The sequence below is a fragment of the Schistocerca cancellata genome, chromosome 2 (genome assembly GCF_023864275.1).
Source record: "Schistocerca cancellata isolate TAMUIC-IGC-003103 chromosome 2, iqSchCanc2.1, whole genome shotgun sequence".
NCBI classification, from domain to species: Eukaryota; Metazoa; Arthropoda; class Insecta; order Orthoptera; family Acrididae; genus Schistocerca; species Schistocerca cancellata.
The window spans coordinates 226,551,383-226,571,602 of NC_064627.1; the positions used below are offsets into that span (position 1 = coordinate 226,551,383).

Consider the following 20,220-nt stretch of genomic DNA (forward strand, 5'->3'; position numbering starts at 1 on the left):
ACTTCATAGCCTTTAAACGGCTACGTGCCCGCGTTCACCAACGTATCAAACAGTGGAAGCAGGAGTGTTGGGAGACACACATTGTGACCATTGGGTACCATAAGTTACCTTCCCAAGTCTGGACAAAGATCATACGTGTTTTCGGGTACCAGACCCCAACAGGTGCTCCCAGTGTTAACATAAATTGCGTGTTATCTACCATTGCAAACGCAGTTGCTGAGCACTTTGCTCGAGCCTCTGCATCGGATACTTACCCAAGCCTTTCGCACACTCAAATGGCAGCTGGAAGGGAAAGTCCTGTCATTCACTACGTGCCACAGTGAATCCTATAACACCTCATTTACAGAGTGGGAGCTCCTCAGTGCCCTTGCACATTGCCCTGACAGCTCCTGGGCCTGATCGGATCCACTGTCAGATGATTAAACATCTCTCATCTGACTACAAGTGACATATCCTCATCATCTTCAAGCAGATCTGGTGCAATGGTGTCTTTCCATTGCAGTGGCGAAGAGAGCACCATCATTCCGGTGCTCTAATCTGGTAAAAACCCACTTGATGTGGATAGCTATCGGCCCATCAGCCTCACCAACGTTCTTTGTAAGCTGCTGGAATGTATGGTGTGTCGGTGGTTGGGTTGGGTCCTGGAGTCACGTGGCGGCTTCTGCCAGGGTCGCTCTACCACTGATAATATTGCGTCCCTTGAGTCTGCAATCCGAACAGCCTTTTCCAGATGCCAAAACCTGGTTGCTGTCTTTTTAGACTTAGGTAAAGCATACGAAACGACCTGGCAGCATCATATCCTTGCCACATTGTATGAGTGGTGTCTCCGGGGCCTGCTCCCGCTTCCTGTCGCTCCTTACTTTCCGTGTCCAAGTTGGTGCCTCCCATAGTTCCATCCATATCCAGTAGAATGGAGTCCCGCAGGGCTCTGTATTGAGTCTCTCTCTACTTTTAGTGGCCATTAATGGTCTAGCCGCAGCTGTCGGGTCCTCTGTCTCGCCTTCTCTGTATGCAGACAACTTCTGCATTTCATACTGCTGCTCCAGTACTGGTGTTGCTGAGCGACGCCTATAGGGAGCCATCCACAAGGCACAGTCATGGGCTCTAGCCCTTGACTTCAGTTTTCCGCCATGAAGACGTGTGTCATGCATTTCTGTCGGCATCTTACCGTTCATCCGGAACCAGCATTTTACCTTAATATTGATCCACTCACTTTAGTGGAGACACCGATTCTTAGGTCTGGTTTTCGACGCTCGTTTGACTTGGCTTCCTCGGCTTCGTCAGCCTAAACGGAAGTGTTGGCAGCACCTCATGCCTTCCACTGCATGAGCAACACCAACTGGGGTCCAGATCGCTCCACGCTGCTGCAGCTTTACAGAGCCCTTGTTCAATCCAGTCTTGACTATGGTTCGGCGGTGTCCTCAGCATTGCGTTTGATCGACCCATTGCATCATTGTGGAGTTTGACTAGCGACAGGAGGTCTTAGAACGATTCCGGTGACGGGCATACTGGTGGAGGCTGGAGTCCGTCGATTGAAGATCAGAGTGCACAACTGCTTGCCAGTGACATTGTACACATTCATAGGTCTCCTGAACATCTGAATTAACGTCTCCATCTCCCGCCCACGGCAGTCCATCTCCCGCATTGGCGACCCAGGTGGGGGCTAGGATTGCGGTTTGCGTGCGGTTCCTTCTCTCTGAACTGGAGTCCTTTCCTTTATCACCTCTACTTGCGGTCCTTTCATACACCTCCATGGTGTACGCCTTGGCCGCAGCTTCGTCTGGACCTTTTGCGTGGCCCTAAGGACTCCGTTAACCTTGCCGCTCTTCGCCTTCCCCTCCTCTTGATTTTTGATGTGTTCTGTGGCTCTGATGTGGTTTACACCAACAGCTGAACCTGATGGTCACTTAAGCTTTGCGTATGTTCATGGTGTACATATTGAGCAGCACTCCTTCCCACATGGCTGCAGTGTTTTCACTGCAGAGCTGGCGGCCATATCTCATGCTCTTGAGCTCAACCGCTCGTGCCCTGGCGCGTCATTTCTCCTGTGTTCTGACTCATTGAGCAGCCTACAAGCTATCAACCAGTGCTACCTTTGCCATCATCTGGTAGTGTCCATACAAGAGTACGTCTATGCCCTGGAACGGTTCCGCCGTTCAGTGGTGTTTGTGTGGACCCCAGCACGTCGGAATCCCTGGCAACAAACTTGCCGACAGGCGACGTGGAAACCGCTTCTGGAGATGGGCACCTCTGAAGCTGACCTGCATTCTGTCTTACGCCACAGGGTTTACCAGCTTTTGGAGACGGAATGGCGTAACAGTACATACAGCAAACTGCATGTCATTAAGGAGACTGCGAATTTGTGGAAGTCTTCATCGCAGTCCGCTCGCAGGGAATCAGTTGCCCTCTGCCGGCTCGGCATTGGCCGTACTGGGCTAACGCATGGTTACCTACTCCATCGCGAGGACCCACCTGTGTCGCTGTGGTTCCCAAATGACAGTTGTCCACCTCTTGCTGGACTGCCCAGTTTTAGCCGCTCTGCGGCAGACTTTTAACTTTCCCAGCACCTTGCCTTCAGTGTTGGGCGACAGTGTCTCAACAGCAGCTTTAGTTTTACGTTTTATCCGTGAGAGTGGGTTTTATACTTCTATGTAGATTTTAGCGCATGTCCTTTGTTCCTCTGTGTCCTCCACCCTAGTGCTTTTCGGGTGGAGGTTTTAATGTGTTGCAGAGTGTCTGGCTTTTCCTTTTTGTTCTCATGGTCGGCCAGCCACTGTAATCTGCTTTATTGTTTTACTCTGTTCTGTTTCTAGCATCTCTCTGTTGTTTTCTAGTCCTCATTCGTTCCTTTTAGTGTTCGTTGCCTTTCCTTCGTTCTTGTGATTTTTCCTTTCTTTCTGTTTTGTGTTATATGTCTTGTCCATTTAATTTTCACACTTCTGGCATTGATTTATTAGGAACAAGGGACTGATGACCTTGTAGTTTTGTACCCCCCCCCCCCCTTTTAAACCAACCAACTAACTTTTTCCTCTCTGCAGGGGTTAACAATTATTTTGTGAATACGTGTGTGGTGAGCATGGAGCTCTGAGGCATCTACATCTACATCGGTACTCTGCAAGCCACCACATGCTGCATGGCAGAGGGTACCCTGTACCACTACTGGTCATTTCCTTTCCTGTTCCACTTGCAAATAGAGTGAGGGGAAAAATGATTGTATGTGTGCCTCCATATGAGCCCTAATGTCTCATATCTTATCTTTGTGGACCTTAGGCACTATGTATGTTGGTGGCAATACAGTCGTTCAGCAGTTAGCTTCAAATGCTGGTTTTTTTAATTTTCTCAGTAGTGTTTCTCGAAAAGAATGTCGCCTACTCTCCAGGGATTCCCATTTGAGTTCCTGAAGCATCTCACTTAATGTGTTCTTTGAACACATAATAAATCACATAATAAATCTGGCAGTCCACCTCTGAATTGCTTCAATGTCTTCCTCCATTGGTACAGGTCCCAAAAGCTTGAGCAGTACTTGAGAATAAGTCACACCAACATCCTGCGTGTGGTCTCCTTTGAAGGTGAACCACTCTTTCCCAAAAATATTCCCAATAAACTGAAGTCGACCATTCGCCTTCCCTACCACAGTTCTCACAAGCTTGTACCATCTCGTATCGCTTTGCAATGTTATGCTCAGATATTTAAACAATTTGACTGTGTCAAGCAGGACGCTAGTAATACTGTATCCCCTACTCATTCACATTAACTTACATTTTTCCACATTTGGGGCTAGCTGCCATTCATCATACAAACTGGAAATTTTGTCGAAGTCTTCTTCTATCGTCCTACAGTCACTCAACTTCGACACCCTACCGTACAACACGGCATTGTCAACAAGCAACCACAGTTTGTCGCCCACCCTATCCTGTAAATTATTTATGTGTATAGAGCACAACAGCAGTCCTATCACACTTCCCTGGGACACTCCTGACAACACCCTTGTCTCTGATTAACATTCGCCGTCGAGGACAACATACTGGGTTCTGTTATTTAAGAAGTCTTCAAGCCAGTTACATATCTGTGAACTTATACCATATGCTTGTAGCTTTGTTAACAGCCAGCAGTGGGGCACCATGTCAAATGCTTTCTGGAAATCTAGAAATATGGAATCTGCCTGTTCCCTTCATCCAAAGTTCTCAGTAGATCACACGAAAAAAGAACAAGGTGAATTTAGCACGAGTGATCCTTTCTAAAGCCATGCTTATTTGTGGACATAAACTTCTCAGCCTCAAGAAGGTTTATTATATTCAAACTGAGAATATGTTCAAGGATTTTGCAGCAAACAGAAATTATGGATATTGGTCTGTAATTTTGTGGGTCCGTTCTTTCATCCTTATTACTTGAGTCATCTGCACTTTTCTCCACTTGCTTGGGACTTCATGCTGAGTGAGAGATTCGTGATGAATGAAAGCTTCTATCTGGACCAGGTAATTTATTTGCTTTTAAATCTTTCAGTTGTTTCTCTATGCCAGGAATGTGAATTACTATGTCATCCACACGGGAGGCTGTCCACTGGTCAAATGACATTAAGTTTGTATGATTCTCCTGTGTGAATGATTTCTTGAACATCGAATTTAAAACTTAAGCTTTTGTTTCGATATCTTCAAATGCCGCACCAGACTGGTCAACAAGCGGCTGAATAGAAGCATTAGACCCGCATAGCGATTTTACGTAAGACCAGAATTTTCTCGGGCTCTCTTGCCAGATCTTTTGTTAAGATTTGACAGTGGTAGTTGTTCTATGCTTCATGCGTAGATCTTTTCACATATGCGTGAATCTCTACTAATTTCCACTTGTCATTTGTGTGTGCCCTTTTGAACAGAGTGCATCAGCCTGCACTTCCACAGCATCCTCCATGTTTCGTTATTAAACTATGGTGGGTATTTTCCATTCTTTGTCCACTTAAACAAGGCACATAACTCTCCAGACCACAATTTATAATGTGCTAAAACTTAGCCCGCAATTCCTCTACATCCATCTTACTGGAACTAAGTAATGCCAATTCACTGTCTAAGTGAGATGCTAATAACTGCTTATCTGCTATATCTAGCAGACACACACTCCTAACGTTCTTGACTGCTTTATTAATTTTCATAATCATAGTTGCTATAATGGCATAATGATCGCTAATCCCTGTTTCTGTACCAGCATTGTTTATGAGGTCCAGCATATTTGTAGCTACCAGGTCTAAAGCCATCGGCATACAGGACTAGGCAGCTAACGTTGATACGCACACAGAGCGATATCCCACGTCACAAGACATGCACCGCCGGCACGCAGCATGACCTGGTGGATGTGATTTTGCACCCCTGCACTCTCCATCAGCAGTTGTTGGATTTATTTGGCTCACGAACCATACAGCTTGTTCACAAAAATGGATGCGCGTAGAATTCCGACCTTAGCTCTGTTAAAACAAACATTTTCTTTCCTGGCTGTATGACAGTCATGTTCTGTGGTATACATAAATAAAAGTTTTAATATCCATGAATATGTAACAAAACAAAAGTGGATGCATGTCCACTTGGGAAAGACATCGGCTTATAAAAGTTCACCAAATCAGACACACTCACTTCTGACAGTGAGTGCACTTATATCACAGAAATTATTTCTGTTAATTTCGTATCAAACTCCCACAACTCTCTGGAAAATGTGGAGGTGGAAAAAAAAAAATGGATGTAGTGGGGCATGTACCCACGTCCTGTCCAAACTACTGCTGGTTCTTTGTCACAGTGCCTCAACCAACAACACTAAGTTGAAACATGCCTTATGTATATCACCTTTTTTGTATTTTATTCGGAGAAATGTTGTTGATTCTTAATTATATAATATAACAACATGTTTTCACCCATCTTAAATGGGTCATTGATTTAAAATGTTTTTTTCTCATTACACACGAGCTGTAACTTGAAAATAACTAAATATGAAAATTCTTTAACCACCAGTATGACTTTACGGCCATTTTATTATAGCAACTCTTACCAATAATGAGTCATCTCGAGACATTCAATATGCTGGTGCTTAGAAACAGCATATATTCATCGGAGGTAATGTATAACATAAAACACATCGAATATGGGCTTCCTGCTGAACACGGCATGTACAATATGGCATCTTGCTTTCTCCTTGTCATAGGGAGCGCTGTTGCTTCCTATCGGTTCTACTTTACGTGACAAGTTGCTGAAATATCACAGAACTTATTGTGTGTTTCACGTGACGAAATGCTTCTCAATGAGAAGTAGCAGAAAGTGACATAACAAAACTCGTTCAGTGTCATGTCAATGTTACATAACTCATCCCGTGTGCCAATGGCTTAAAGATATTTTCATTACGTGCGGGCTGCTGAGCTAGCTGCTCAAGACAGTTTTCAGAAAACGTGTCAGAAGTATTTCACAAGACTGTCTTTTTGGTGTTTGAGCCTACTGTCTGACTGCGCCTTCTCTCGTAATCCATCTGTAGGACACCTTCCCTGTCAGCAACCTGGCTTTTCTTTTGGACACAGAATAAGCTTACTTTCTTTCTTACTGTCTTTTCCACATCTGTTGACTAACTTACGTTTGGTCCCCATAACCAGTTTGACCTCCAGTTTTATAGTAGTGCGTATCAGGTATGTCGTGACACACATTCCATCCAGTATGCAATTTTGTCTTGATCTCATTTTTTGTTTCTGTCTTGATCTCATTTTTTGTGAAAAGTCTAGTTAGGTGCTAAAGATTAAACACATTAGACAGGCCGTTGTAGAGTGGTCATCAGGTACCTGCAGTTGTAGCGCTCTCACAACAGGAGGAACAAATTGTTGGTGCAAGAGCTGCATTCCCTCTCCCAATGCACGTAAAGGATCCCAGTCTTAATTGGGGTATGGATGCTCAAAGCACTGGTTACAGTGCCAGACAGCCATTGCTGTGACAGGGTGTGGCCCATAGCAAGAGTCTTTGCTCAGAGTGGGTGACACCATTGCGGATGATCCACAATGAAAAGTAACAAACTTTGTATGCTGGCAGCTGCAAGACCCCAGCAGCCTCACCAGGCTGAACATATCTGTGAAATGCAGAAATGTTAAAATTTCAAACGGTCGAAGTAAATTCAATAGAGGTGAAGAGAAATGTCTCCTCAATACCTAGTTTGTCCTCAAACTAATGGGAGGTTCTTTTTTACTGCAAAATCATTATTCTTTGTTAAAAATATTGAAGAAAAATTTGTGGAAGTAGCATCCATTAGCAAAATGCAAAGTGGCAGCGTCCTTAATAAATCAGCAACAAGTGATCAGTCACAGACACTGCTCTCCTGCGCGCGCGCCCACACACACACACACACACACACACACACACACACACACACACACACACACACACATCCAGGGTATTATTTTTCATCAAGATCTCACCTTACAGACATTTGAAGAACTGCACGACAAACTTCACAGAATGTAGCATCCGTTATTTTTGACATATCCGATGGGGTCAGAGGATAGCAGAGTGTATCAGAGAGCCACTGTATTACCTGAAAAGATCAGAGTAATGACCTACCAGTCTGATGTAAAACTATACTCTCCATCGCTCCATGTTCTTGTTTTGAACACATCTCACTGCAACAATACCTTTATGTGGTGACAGCAGATGGTTGAAGTAACAGAACATTCCATGTGTCCAACTGCCAATATACAAAGGCCATCCAGAAAATAAAGAACATTCGGTATTCCAAGATACTCATTAATAATAATAATAATAATAATAATAATAATAATAATAATAATAATAACATAACCACTTCTACAACCCTTTAGATCACATAACATCAACAGATACGATGAAAGTAAATTGGAAAAAAGAAAACACAACATAGCAAGCACCCGTATCATCTAACACAGCCACACATCGATCAAGACGCATCCAACACATGGCTAAGAAAAGCCAATATATACAGTGAGACGGAAGGATTCACGATTGCAATACAGGATCAAACAATAAACACCAGATATTACAGCAAGCATATTATTAAAGATCCCAATACCACAACAGATAAATGCAGACTTTGCAAACAACAAACAGAAACAGTAGATCACATCACAAGCGGATGTACAGTACTAGCAAATACAGAATACACCAGAAGACATGACAATGTAGCAAAAATAATACATCAACAACTTGCCATACAACATAAACTAATAAAACAACACGTTCCCACATACAAGTATGCACCAGAAAATGTACTGGAGAATGATGAATATAAATTATACTGGAACAGAACCATTATAACAGATGAAACACCACCACATAACAAACCTGAAATCATACTCACCAATAAAAAGAAGAAATTAACACAACTAATTGAAATATCCATACCCAATACAACAAATATACAGAAGAAAACAGGAGAAAAAATTGAAAAATACATCCAACTGGCTGAGGAAGTCGAGGACATGTGGCATCAGGATAAAGTTGACATTATACCAATTATACTATCAACTACAGGAGTCATACCACACAATATCCACCAGTACATCAACGCAATACAGCTACATCCAAACTTGTATATACAACTACAGAAGTCTGTAATTATTGATACATGTTAAATTACCCGAAAGTTCCTAAATGCAATGTAACATGCACCATACAGTTGAAAGGAAGTCACACTTGATCGAGGTCCGCGTCACTTTTCATTGTTAACCAGACATAACGTCTGAGAAAGGAAAGAATAATAATAATAATAATAATACAGCAACTGAATGTACACGTGTTGGCACATACTTCATCTACTTCCCCTTGTAGTCACCTTTGAAGTAAGCCACTTGATGTACATTGGAACCAGTTTGTATATACTGTCTTCATACCATGTGGCTGCCTTGCTGTTCGAACCAGTTCCATGTGCAAAACATGCACCAGCAAAGTCCTACTTCAGTTTCGGAAACAGAAAAAATTCAGTCAGTGCCAGGTCTGAACTGTAAAGAGGCTGCTCGACGTTCTACTGGAATTTCTCATGCAGTAGGCTTGTCTGCCAGGCAGCATGTGGAGGTGCACTGTTGTGCACTAGGAAAAACTCTTGCTAGAACTTGCCTGTTTGGCAGTTCAGAATAGCCTGACAGAAATATTAACGAGTAGTACAGTATGCATCACCATTCATTGTTGTCCTGCAGGGTGTGAATTTACCAAGTAAGGACCCTTCACCATCCCAGAATATAGAATCAGTCAGTTTTGGGGTTGGTGCAATTTGTTTAAACTTGATTGGCTTCTGTGGCGACTGAGGATGATGCCACACCAAAGACTGTTTCTTCATTGTGGGGGTGTTGTGAGAAGCCCATGTTCAATCTCCTGTAGCAGTATAGTCAATGAACATGTTGCCGTCTGTTTTGTAATACACCAAGAACACTAATGCAGCCCCCATCCCCCCAACTTTTTAGTTATTAATGAGCGTACGAGTCACCCACAGTGCAAAGATATTTGTGGTATTCTAAGTATCAATTTCATGCACAATTGAATGAGACACTTCTTGCAGTGTTCATGCGTGTCGCTAATAGTGAATCATAGATTCTCTCGAATGATGCAATATATCTTTTGTTTCAGTGCATCGGTGATGATGGAGGGTATTGAACATCGGTTCTCCCATTCTTAAACAGTATACACCATTTTCGGAGACGGGCTGCATTCTTACACCTTCGCCATAAGTGGTAACAAGTCTGTGGTGAATATCACAGGGTCTAATGTTTTCCACCTTCAAAAAAGGAATATCACCTTGCACTTCAGTTGGCGGAATTTGCATTTAGCACAGCCATGGTCACAGATATTTCTGCACTTACCATGTGACAAGATCCAATTTAACAACCACGTGTGGCAACTGTCCACTTCAGACTAACACCAGGAACCAATGAGCAGCTGCCTCAAGACATGTGCACGGACTAGAAGTGCAAATGTTCTTTACTTCCTGGGTGGCCCTCATATATAAACTGAGGAGAGGAACATTCCCATAATTCTTTGAACTGTCTGATGCTAAAGAAAACAAGTTGCAGGAATAAAAAACCCTTGACTACCTTTTGCATTCTGAGGGCAAGAAAACTATGAATAATGCCATCCAGTTCAAATGACCATAAATGATGCAAACATGGTAAGTATGCCCCTGTCAGGTGGTCTGTAAATTGATACTGGTGGAAATTTTTAGTGATAAAGTACCACACAATACAGCATTAGAGGCTGTGATTGTTTACACACAGACAACTACGGATGTTACTCTGTGTAATGCCTGTTTTTGTCCACACAGGGAGCTGAAATAACAAGAGATAGTTGAACTGATCTTGTCCGCTACCTCCACCTTTTCACCTTGGTGATCCTGTAACCCAGTGTGGGATGGTAATAGAACATGTAATGAAAGTACTCTAGTTGAAGAAATAATCACAGACCTTGGCATATACTGCAAAATGGGTAAAGCAGTGCCCATTTCCAGTTGCAGGTTGCTTACCTAACAACTTCCAGGGCAACAAAATTTTGATTTCCAGTATTTCAAATAGTGATTGACCAAATTTAAATGCTGTCATAGTCTGCTCATTAAGAGGTATTGTCTTACGTTAAAGGTCTAACACAAAAGTTGAGTGCTAAAGTTCGAAAATGTCTGTGTGTCTTGAGGCAATGTAACTCAGGGCATGCAATATTTTGCCAACTATTCATCCATTATTTGAGAGTGAGAGCACTTAGTGACTTCAAACAAACTTTACATTCAATTTCAAACCTTTTCTGAACTTTTCACTCTTGCATGCCTTTGATATTTAGTACATTAACTCACTTGCAAGGTAATCATGTATTTGAAGCTGATTTGTATGTGGGAGTTAGATTTTTAAAGAATCAGTGTATGGGGGGCTGAATGCTATTTGCCAAAGAGTGGCACACCAACCCATTTATCAAGGCAAATGGAACTTATACTGCTATCGATCTTTTAGTCTGTTGTCCTTGGCAGTCTCTAAAAGAGTGGTCACTTCCTGCTTGTCGTATGTCTCCACCTATAATTAACCAACCAAATGCCCTCAGTGATGGGCCTTCAAGAATGTGACTGCCGTACTTTAAACACCAGTGCTAGTAACCAACAAAACAGTGAATAGGTAATACACAATAATACTGCTTCAGTGCTACACACAGTAGAATTGGCGATTCCCCAGGAACTCGCTGTTTTCTTCATTGACTTAAGGAAGGCCAATGTGACCTCGTGGTGCTACCACATCCTTACCACATTGTACAAGTGGGATTATAGAGAACCTGTCCTGATTTCCATCCAGAATTTTCTCTTTCTCTGCAGTTCCTGTCGGAGTTGGAGTGTCCTACAGCATCCTCCATATATAGCAGAAGGGAGTCCCACAGAGGTCCATGCTCAGTGTAATCCTTTTTCCAATAGCAAATAATAGGCCTGAAGAGACTGGGGGGCCCTTTTCTCAATGTCTGCGCATCCAAATGACTTTTGTATTTACTATGTATCTATAACCATGAATTTTTCTGAATGACAGCTGCACATTTGTCATTAGCAAAGGACAATACTGGGTTCTCACTCACAGATTGAATATGGAACTGCCCATCCGCACACTGAATTTTACTTTTGTAATGAACTGCTGAATGTGATTGTCATATCATTGTTTAGGGTTTTTAAATTCTCAGTTGACATGGCTACCAGATATTTGTCAACTTAAAAAGAAGTGCCAATTAAAACTCAACACTACTGCCTGGAGACTACTACACCCTCTTGCATCTGTACAAAGTACTAGTCTTGTCCCGTCTGGATTTGAGGTGCCTCGTGTATGGATAAACAGCCGTTCAATATAACAGCAGTCAGACCCAGTTCACCACTGCAGGATTTGACTTTCTTGACAGAGTCTCCTTTGAGGGATATACATTTGATCCAGCACTCCACCAGCTTTTTTCATCCCATCGAAAAAATAGGTTATGTCAAACTCCACAAAATACTCATCAACTACAACCGTCACTTCTTCATTTGAGAAAATTTGTTCCCAGCAAATCAAAATTTCAAGTTAGGAAACAGGGAGAAAAGTCAATTGGGGCTAGTGTGGTGAATAGGGTGGATGAGGAACCAATTTAAAACCCAGTTCATGCACTGTTGCCATTGTTATTGATGGTGTGTGTGATGTTGAGTTATCCTGCTGAAAGAGCAATATTTGCATACCAACCTTGGCCTTTCTAATAGGCTCCAGTTATGATTTTACCTTTCCCCAAGTAATCTACAAGGGTGGCCATCACCTTACCAACTGATAAAATTATTATCTTTGCCTTCTTCGGTGCACGTTCACCAGCGTTCTTCATTGTTTCGACTGCCATTTTGACTCTGTAGTGTAATGATGGACCAAGATTTCATAAACAGTCACAAATCAGCACAAAACATTTTTTTAGGATTGTGGTTATACATCGTGAGACATTGTATTGAAATGTTGTGCCACGTGTACTTTTCATTGACTGAGCAATCGCGGCCCCCACCTCGCACACAGTTTCTTCGTAGTCCATTCTCTATGCAAGGTAGTATGCACTTGCTCAGTGAGATGGCTAGTCTTGGCAATCTCATGCATTTTTATTCGGCAGTCTGCATTACCATATCATGAATTTCATCGATGGTTTCCTTTGTGGTGACCTCAGTTGGACGAAGGGAGCATGTTTCGTCTTCAGTGCTTGTCCAACCATGTTTAGCACAGAACTCTCTTGTTCTCCATTTTCAGTCACAGTGGACACACCGAGCAATTTGGACAGCTGTCAACGCTGAACAGTATGCTGTACATTGTTGAGGTTAGTTACCCAATCCTGGTAGCACACTGGACTCGCATTTGGGAGGACGACGGTTCAATCCCGTCTCCGGCCATCCTGATTTAGGTTTTCCGTGATTTCCCTAAATCGCTTCAGGCAAATGCCGGGATGGTTCCTTTGAAAGGGCACGGCCGATTTCCTTCCCCATCCTTCCCTCACCCGAGCTTGCGCTCTGTCTCTAATGACCTCATTGTCGACGGGACGTTAAACACTAATCTCCTCCTCCTCCTCCCCACAATCCTGGAACAATCGAGCTTACCAACTGTGAAGTTGCAACAAAAATGTTCCATTCTTTCTTGGAAATTTACCAGTCTTATCAAACCACCCTCATTGTCTCCTGATAGAGACTGGGATTCATCGTCCTACAGATCCACAGTTAACCTGTACGCCCAAATTACTATTTACATTCCCCTCACAGGGGGATTTACCTCCCACAAGGGTGACTTAAGCCTGGTGTTCTAACAGCAGTTTACCTGGAGTCTCTTCACCCTGACCTCGGTTTCCTCTTGTCAGGTTACCTTTGTGAAACCAACCTCCCCTACAACAGTTGTGTGTACTTCATCCAAAGATCTGGCTGAACATTTCAGTTGGCCTGCATTTTGGCATTTGTTTCTTTCAGTTCTTGGTGAATTTCATGGTTCAATAGTAATCTGTAGTGACAGCGCAGAGGTCGACAATTAAATCAGTTATGCCTTCACACGTTCCAGGGCACATTTTTCAGCACTTGCTGCCGTCCGGGTGTAGTGTGTTTACATTACAATTAGTGGACATTATCCAAATTCTCCTCTACATTTGCACTCATGAAAATTTGCTAATCTGTTGTAACGCTCAAAGCAGCTTACTAGCCATAAGCCAAATGGTATCCTTGAAACCCGTTGGTCTTGACATGATCATCTTTCTTGTGTCCACAATACTTGTTGCTCAATTATATTCTTCTGGGCCCCAAATCACGTTGGGATTCCTGGAAATTATCTTATAGACCAGTTAGCAAAGGAAGCACTGAGATAGAAACCCTGGAGATGTGGATACTGTGATCCAATTTGCAGTTGACTCTACGTATTCTTCTTTTGGAGGCTTGAAACGGAGAATGGCATCACTACTAACAAGCTGTGTACTGTAAAAGGTGCCACGAATGCATGATCATCTTTCTTTGCCCTTTGTGAAGGGTATCACCTCTGCCGATCACATGCCAGCAATACCATGTTTAGTCCCTTTCAGCCTCCCCAAAGAATTAAATTCATTCATTACATTAGTATCATCTGCAAATGTAATTTAGATGCAGTGTCTGAGGTCTGTATATCGTTTATGTTAATAAGGAACAAAAGGGGTCCTCCACACCATCTTGCTCTTCACCTGTTTAACTTTCTTGGTGACAGATACTAATCAGACTTCATGATTAGAATGAGCTGATGCAAGTTCCACTACTTGTGTTGTATTTTGGATATATAGGATTTGAACCACTTACTTTTTACTATTTTGATTCCAGTTGCTTCTCTTATCTCAATTTGATGACCAACAGTATAAAAGCTTTGGAAAGCTCAAAATTAGTTCCTACAACTATCTTGTTGTTTACTAAATTTTTTTGTGTGTCTAATCCATTATTTCTGTTTCTTTACATCTGCCAGTTTTGAAAGGTATGTTTATTACTATTAAATAGCTTGTGGTCATTTAAGTAATAGATTTGTTGTTTCATATGATCTCTCAAGGAATTTAGAAAATGCTGAGAGGAACAATAAGTTGGTAGCTTTTAAATAAAGTTATTACCTGAGAAATGGTTAATGTCTCAGGATCTACTCCCTCATTTGTGTACCAAGAATTTTGCAGTTACTGAAGCACTTTGCATAATAAGTGACACTGGTATTTCATCTGCATCTACTGGCTGTTGCGTTTAAGGTTTTCAACACTTTTGCTGCTAAGCCGTTCGCCAGGTGATGTGGACTTCTATATGCGTACTGCTTGGATTTTCCTACAGTGGTATGGACACCTGATTGTGTCCTGAACCGCTGACCTCTCACTGCTGTGGACGAGTTACTTCAGTATCTCATTGAATAAAAAACTTTAGAGTATTTATCATACAACATATGTGCCTCAGTGCATGTGATTGGCAAAAAACCTTGTTTTGACATCTTGAATTGTTTGAGATAATGAGATTGTTATGACCATGTGATTCATGATGTGCAAGGGGGTGAAAATGTCTTATCTACATTTAATTCACTGCAATGTAAGAGCTGAATCAACCATATGCAACATTTAGGCAATGCGTTTGTGTCTCTGTAAAATCTTTACAGTATTGTTCTATGTTGTACTTAATTTGAAGCAGTATAATAATAACTACAGCATATATCGAAAAAAGGAGAAAAAAAATTCAGTCCCTTATCAGTCGAAGCAATGCTTTACCTAATGTGGTGCATTATAATAACTGACATTTAGCGGGGAAAAAAAATTAGTCCTTTATCAATCGAAGATATCAGACGGTAAGATGTGCAAAACTCCTTTTTTTCCCACTTAATAATTTTTGAAAAATTGGGTGATACGTATTTCACATCAGCTGGAATGCTGTCTCTCAGCACAGGCACCAGCATATGGCAAGCAGTACAGTCATAGCAAAAGTTGCCTCAGCGTGGAATGCAAAGAGGAACTCTATAGCATTGAAGTGGTTAATTACCTTTACTACTTCATTTTCACTAATTGGAACTAAGCTTATGATGCATTAGTTAACCTTTTTTCAATCAGCCTTTTACAATGGTGACTGCTAAAAATGTCTTATAGTTTATACATTGTCATGTAGTATTCTGTTTAAATTACCATATATCATGCTGCACCATGAAAAAATGCCACTTACACACAAAAATGTGTAGTTTGTTATGGTATATTCAGATTGTCACACTTCTCCACTTTAAATTGTTTATGTAAGTGATGAAGTAAAAAGAATTTCTAAAAAATAGTAAATATTAATTTAATTTGATTTTGTTTCAACATAATTAACACTGTACTTGCTTTAAAGGAAGCTCACTAATGTTTTTAATATCTATACAAATTTCTAAGTAAAGTGACACAAGAAAAAGGAATTTTTTTAATATTGTTTACAAAGATAATAATGGGACAGTTAACTAATATGTTCAATGTATGCAGTTGTGTTTTGGAGCAGAACACATTTTACCATACCATGGAAATGCCTTAGATGGTTTTGTGCTCCTGTGCGAAAACAGTGTAATTCGTTTGCTGAATCCCATGTTCTGTAAGCATGTTATAAAATCTCTTACTGCAGCCAATGTGAGCAAAGATTCCATGACTTACCAAACGGGAAAGCGCTGGTAGATAGGCACAATAAAAAACACACAAACACACACACAAAATTTCAAGCTTTCACAACCAACGGTTGCCTTTCCTGACGAAGCAACCATTGGACATCTGATGTCTGCTTGTGTCTGTGTATGTGTGGATGGATATGTGCGTGTGTGCGAGTGTATACCTGTCCTTTTTTCCCCACTAAGGTAAGTCTTTCCACTCCCGGGATTGGAATGACTTCTTACCCTCTCCCTTAAAACCCACATCCTTTCATCTTTCCCTCTCCTTCCCTCTTTCCTGACAAAAGCTTGAAATTTTGTGTGTGTGATATGAGTAAATAGATATAAATTACTTAGCTGAATGATTTCTTGTTGTGACAATTAGTTGAAGTAACACTCCACTGAAAAATAAATTCAAATATTCAGGTGCAGAACATCCCACACTGTTTGCATGGGCTTTGGTCCAGGCACTTTGTGAGATGGATGTGGTAGTGGCTGTTGTGTTTAACCCATTATATCCCAGAATTATTTTTTGTAGGTTTTGATAAAATTTCAGATCCACTACCCCCGTGGATTAATATTAACAGTATTGATGTTAGTTTATGATGATAGTCGTCAATTCATAAATAATTTTTACATATGATATAACATACGGTGGGCAGTAAGGGGTAGAATTCCTTACACAATTTTATCACAAGTAATATGTTGAATTTTTCATGATTATCATTCATTACACAAATAAATGAAGAGAAAGTACCATAATAATACCTAGGTATTGTAATGTTCATTTTATTTATATTTTAAGGTTAAAGTATTTATTTATACATCAAGTAGACATGGCAAATCTATATAGTAGAACCAACAAAATAACTACTGCATTACATGAATAAAGTAAGACGTTGCAATAATAAAGGACAAATGATAAAAATAATAGTTCATTAGACAACTTAGTCTTCTTACCACTGTTGATACAAAATCAAACATCACTTCGGATGGAGTCTCACATTGCATTTTACACAGTAGAATTTTGTGCATTTACCACACTGCCCACATCATCTTTGTGTGCTCTGCTCATCAATCATGTGTCCAGCATTATCAAATCTTATGTCTTATGTCTTTCACCTGTGACAGAAATCTTGGCCTCACAACTCTTAGCTTTTCAATGTTGGGTGAAGTCAGAACTGATAGTGCAATGTGTCTGGTAAATTCCATTAAGCTTGTTATTTAGCTGCTGGTATAGAATCCACATATTCACAACAGCACCATTTAGGCAGAACCTGATCATTGGCCAGCACCATTTCTTTGATCTTATTCGAATGCGATGTAGACTTTGTAGATCGTCAAAAAGATCTACCCCTCCTATGTGGCAACTAAGGGAAGGCTGTCGTATGGAAACCTTCTTTCTTGATTGTCCATTCCACCGCCAACTTGTACTTTCACCCAATACACTTTCATTCAGTACATTTGTCCCCAGAGTCACTTGACGATTGTCATTCCATCTTAAAAGTGTGATAGTATTCTCTGTATCATGTAACACAAGAGTAGTACCTCATGGTGCCTTCTTTATATCTGGTATGGGTGCTTTATCCAAGCAGCCATTTCTCAGGGTTTCTATGCATTTGATTCAATTTGAAGTAAGAGATTCAAGTAGGGGCAAAGAGTTAAAGTAATTATAAATCTACACTGTGCTGTTGCGAGGGATGTAGCCCACAGAGAGCTTTTCAACTACAGTATGCTCCAGTGGCTTATAGGGATCTCTTCGACTTACTCCAACATATGGCTTAAATTTGATGAGATATCTATTAAACCAAACTAAAATAAACTCCGAACAGGCCTTGGAAGGCCCAATGGTACCGACGGGCTGCCATGCCATCCTCAGCCCACAGGCGTCACTGGATGCGGATATGGAAGGGCATGTGGTCAGCACACAGCTCTCGCAGCCGTATGTCAGTTTACAAGACCAGAGCCACTACTTCTCAATCAAGTAGCTGCTCAGTTTGCCTCACAAGTGCTGAGTGCACCCCGCTTGCCAACAGCGCTCAGCAGACCAGATGGTCACCCATCCAAGTGCTAGCCCAGCCCAACAGCGCTTAGCTTCAGTAATCTCACAGGAACCGGTGTTACCATTGCGGCAAGGTTATTGGCTGAGATATCCATTAGATGTAGTAAACACCATCATTTGAAACTATAGTGAATTGGCTTGCCTCTTATAATCTGTTTCATGAAGTGGTGGCCATAATAAGGCTCCATGACCTCATCCAAGGAGATGTTTGACTCTAGAGGCTATATGATATCTTGAAATTTTTTATTTAGATGTGAAATAATGGCTGAACCTTATAGACTTCATCTTCTTTTTCAATGCTGTCATTATCATTAACACAGAAGAGTATGAATTTTGTCAAAAGTATTTCTGGAGATAGAATTGGAAACAAGGTCATTGTTTGTGTCAGGTCTGGTCTCCCAGTACATACGTCTATGCATGATCTTACAATATTCGGATAACAGCAAAATAGCAATGTTAATTGTGGATATCGTTATGACTTATTTGTATGTCGTGTCCTTCTTGAACAGCATATTTAATTCTCTCTCTCTCTCTCTCTCTCTCTCTCTCTCTCTCTCTCTCTCTCTCTCTCGTCAGAATCTCAACCAAATCAGCATCAAAAACTTTACGAAAAAGATCTATTGGAGTCAAGTTTGATGTGGGGAGATGTTCTATTATATCAGGTGTAGGATCACGAGATACGCCAATTTTTGGTGAAGAGCCTAGTCTTTATCCAGTGTCTTGTTTTCCTAACTCGAGACCACTTTCGCGATTTGGAACAGCAGGGATTTTCCTCTTAAGTGGATGAAGATGTAACATTTTCAGCAAGGCTGTCAGTATTTACTAATCTTATCCCTGCGGTTTGTCCCAGAACCTTCTTCCATAAACCAGCAAGTATAGCATCACTACCTGGTCATTATCAGTGTCCACACCATCATTTGGCATAACAAGTACAAATTCTAGCTCCTGACATGTATCAAACATGTCTGACAAAGTTTCATCATCATCTGTGGAGAACAGGATATTTAGAACTTCTTCTGAGTCCCACTCCTTTTCCAAATTATATCTGAAATAAATCGGACCAGCTGCAAGAAAATGACCCCTTATTGCCCACTGTATGATCTTTCATACGTAAAGACATAAGTAAGTACAACAACAAAGCATATAAAGTACTCTTTTCCAGTGTGTGCTTATATATTGCATTTAAATATTCAAATTACTAATCCGTAATAATATGAGCGAAATTATGAACCTGCACATCATACTCTTATTACTTACTACCAACTGTCCATGATGAGAAGCAGCAGAGTCAATGATAAATCATTCAATGGGATATAATGGGTTAAAGTGCAATCACTCAGTGTATTGTGTATTTTTCATTCTGTCTTCTGTTTCAATCAGTATATCAGCAGGAACATGATTTACTTTCTGAACCACAGCTACTTTCATGAAAATACTCTGTATCACCATTATTTTCCAGTAACTTTCAAATTTCATTGTTGGACAAATTTTAAAAACATAAATTGCAAAAGCAAATGAAACAAACTGAAAACATTAGCTTAAAGAGAAATAGCACAGAAAAAACAGTAAATAAAAATACTTCACCTGAATTATGCTGGCTGATGAAATAACAAAATGTAAAACAGTTACAAAGCATGATGTCAGCAAACTAATAATGCAGTAGCAGTGTTGTCAATATTCAATATTTGACTGCAATGGTGCTCAAAAGTTGTTAACTATCAATGTACATGTAAATTGAAATGTTGAGCGTCAATACAAGCCTGCTAGCTACAATTATAAGCTATGTGAAAGTAAACAGAGTAGCGACACATTGCGTCTCTGACAGTACTGGCATCTGTAAAGGATAAAGATAGATTGTTACCTTGACATTCAAAGGATTAAGGCATTGGATTTGTGTGCAGGAGGAGCAGGCTTAAAATTACCACCTTGTCAATGTATTTACTTTCCCATAGTGTGGTTCACCTGTTGTTCAGGTGAATGCCAAGATAATTCCCTCACAGAGCTGCAGCCTATTTGCCATTTGATCTGTGGTTAATTGAGCTAC

The 20,220-nt window shown here is 40.9% G+C and overlaps 1 protein-coding gene across 3 annotated transcripts in view; it reads left to right on the forward strand.

The window, feature by feature from the left end:
* The window catches only part of LOC126161556 (transcription initiation factor TFIID subunit 3-like), a 52,631-nt gene that overhangs the window by 24,151 nt on the left and 8,260 nt on the right, over nucleotides 1-20,220 (forward strand). The window contains exon 2 of one of the 3 annotated variants that reach the window (XM_049917493.1): nucleotides 9,606-10,143. The exons of 1 other annotated variant lie outside the window; for it this stretch is intronic. The gene's annotated coding sequence lies outside the window, so the exon portion shown is untranslated. Of the gene's footprint in view, nucleotides 1-9,605; nucleotides 10,144-10,461; nucleotides 10,588-20,220 lie in introns of those variants that run through there. One more of the 3 variants, XM_049917494.1, reaches the window with a different exon arrangement.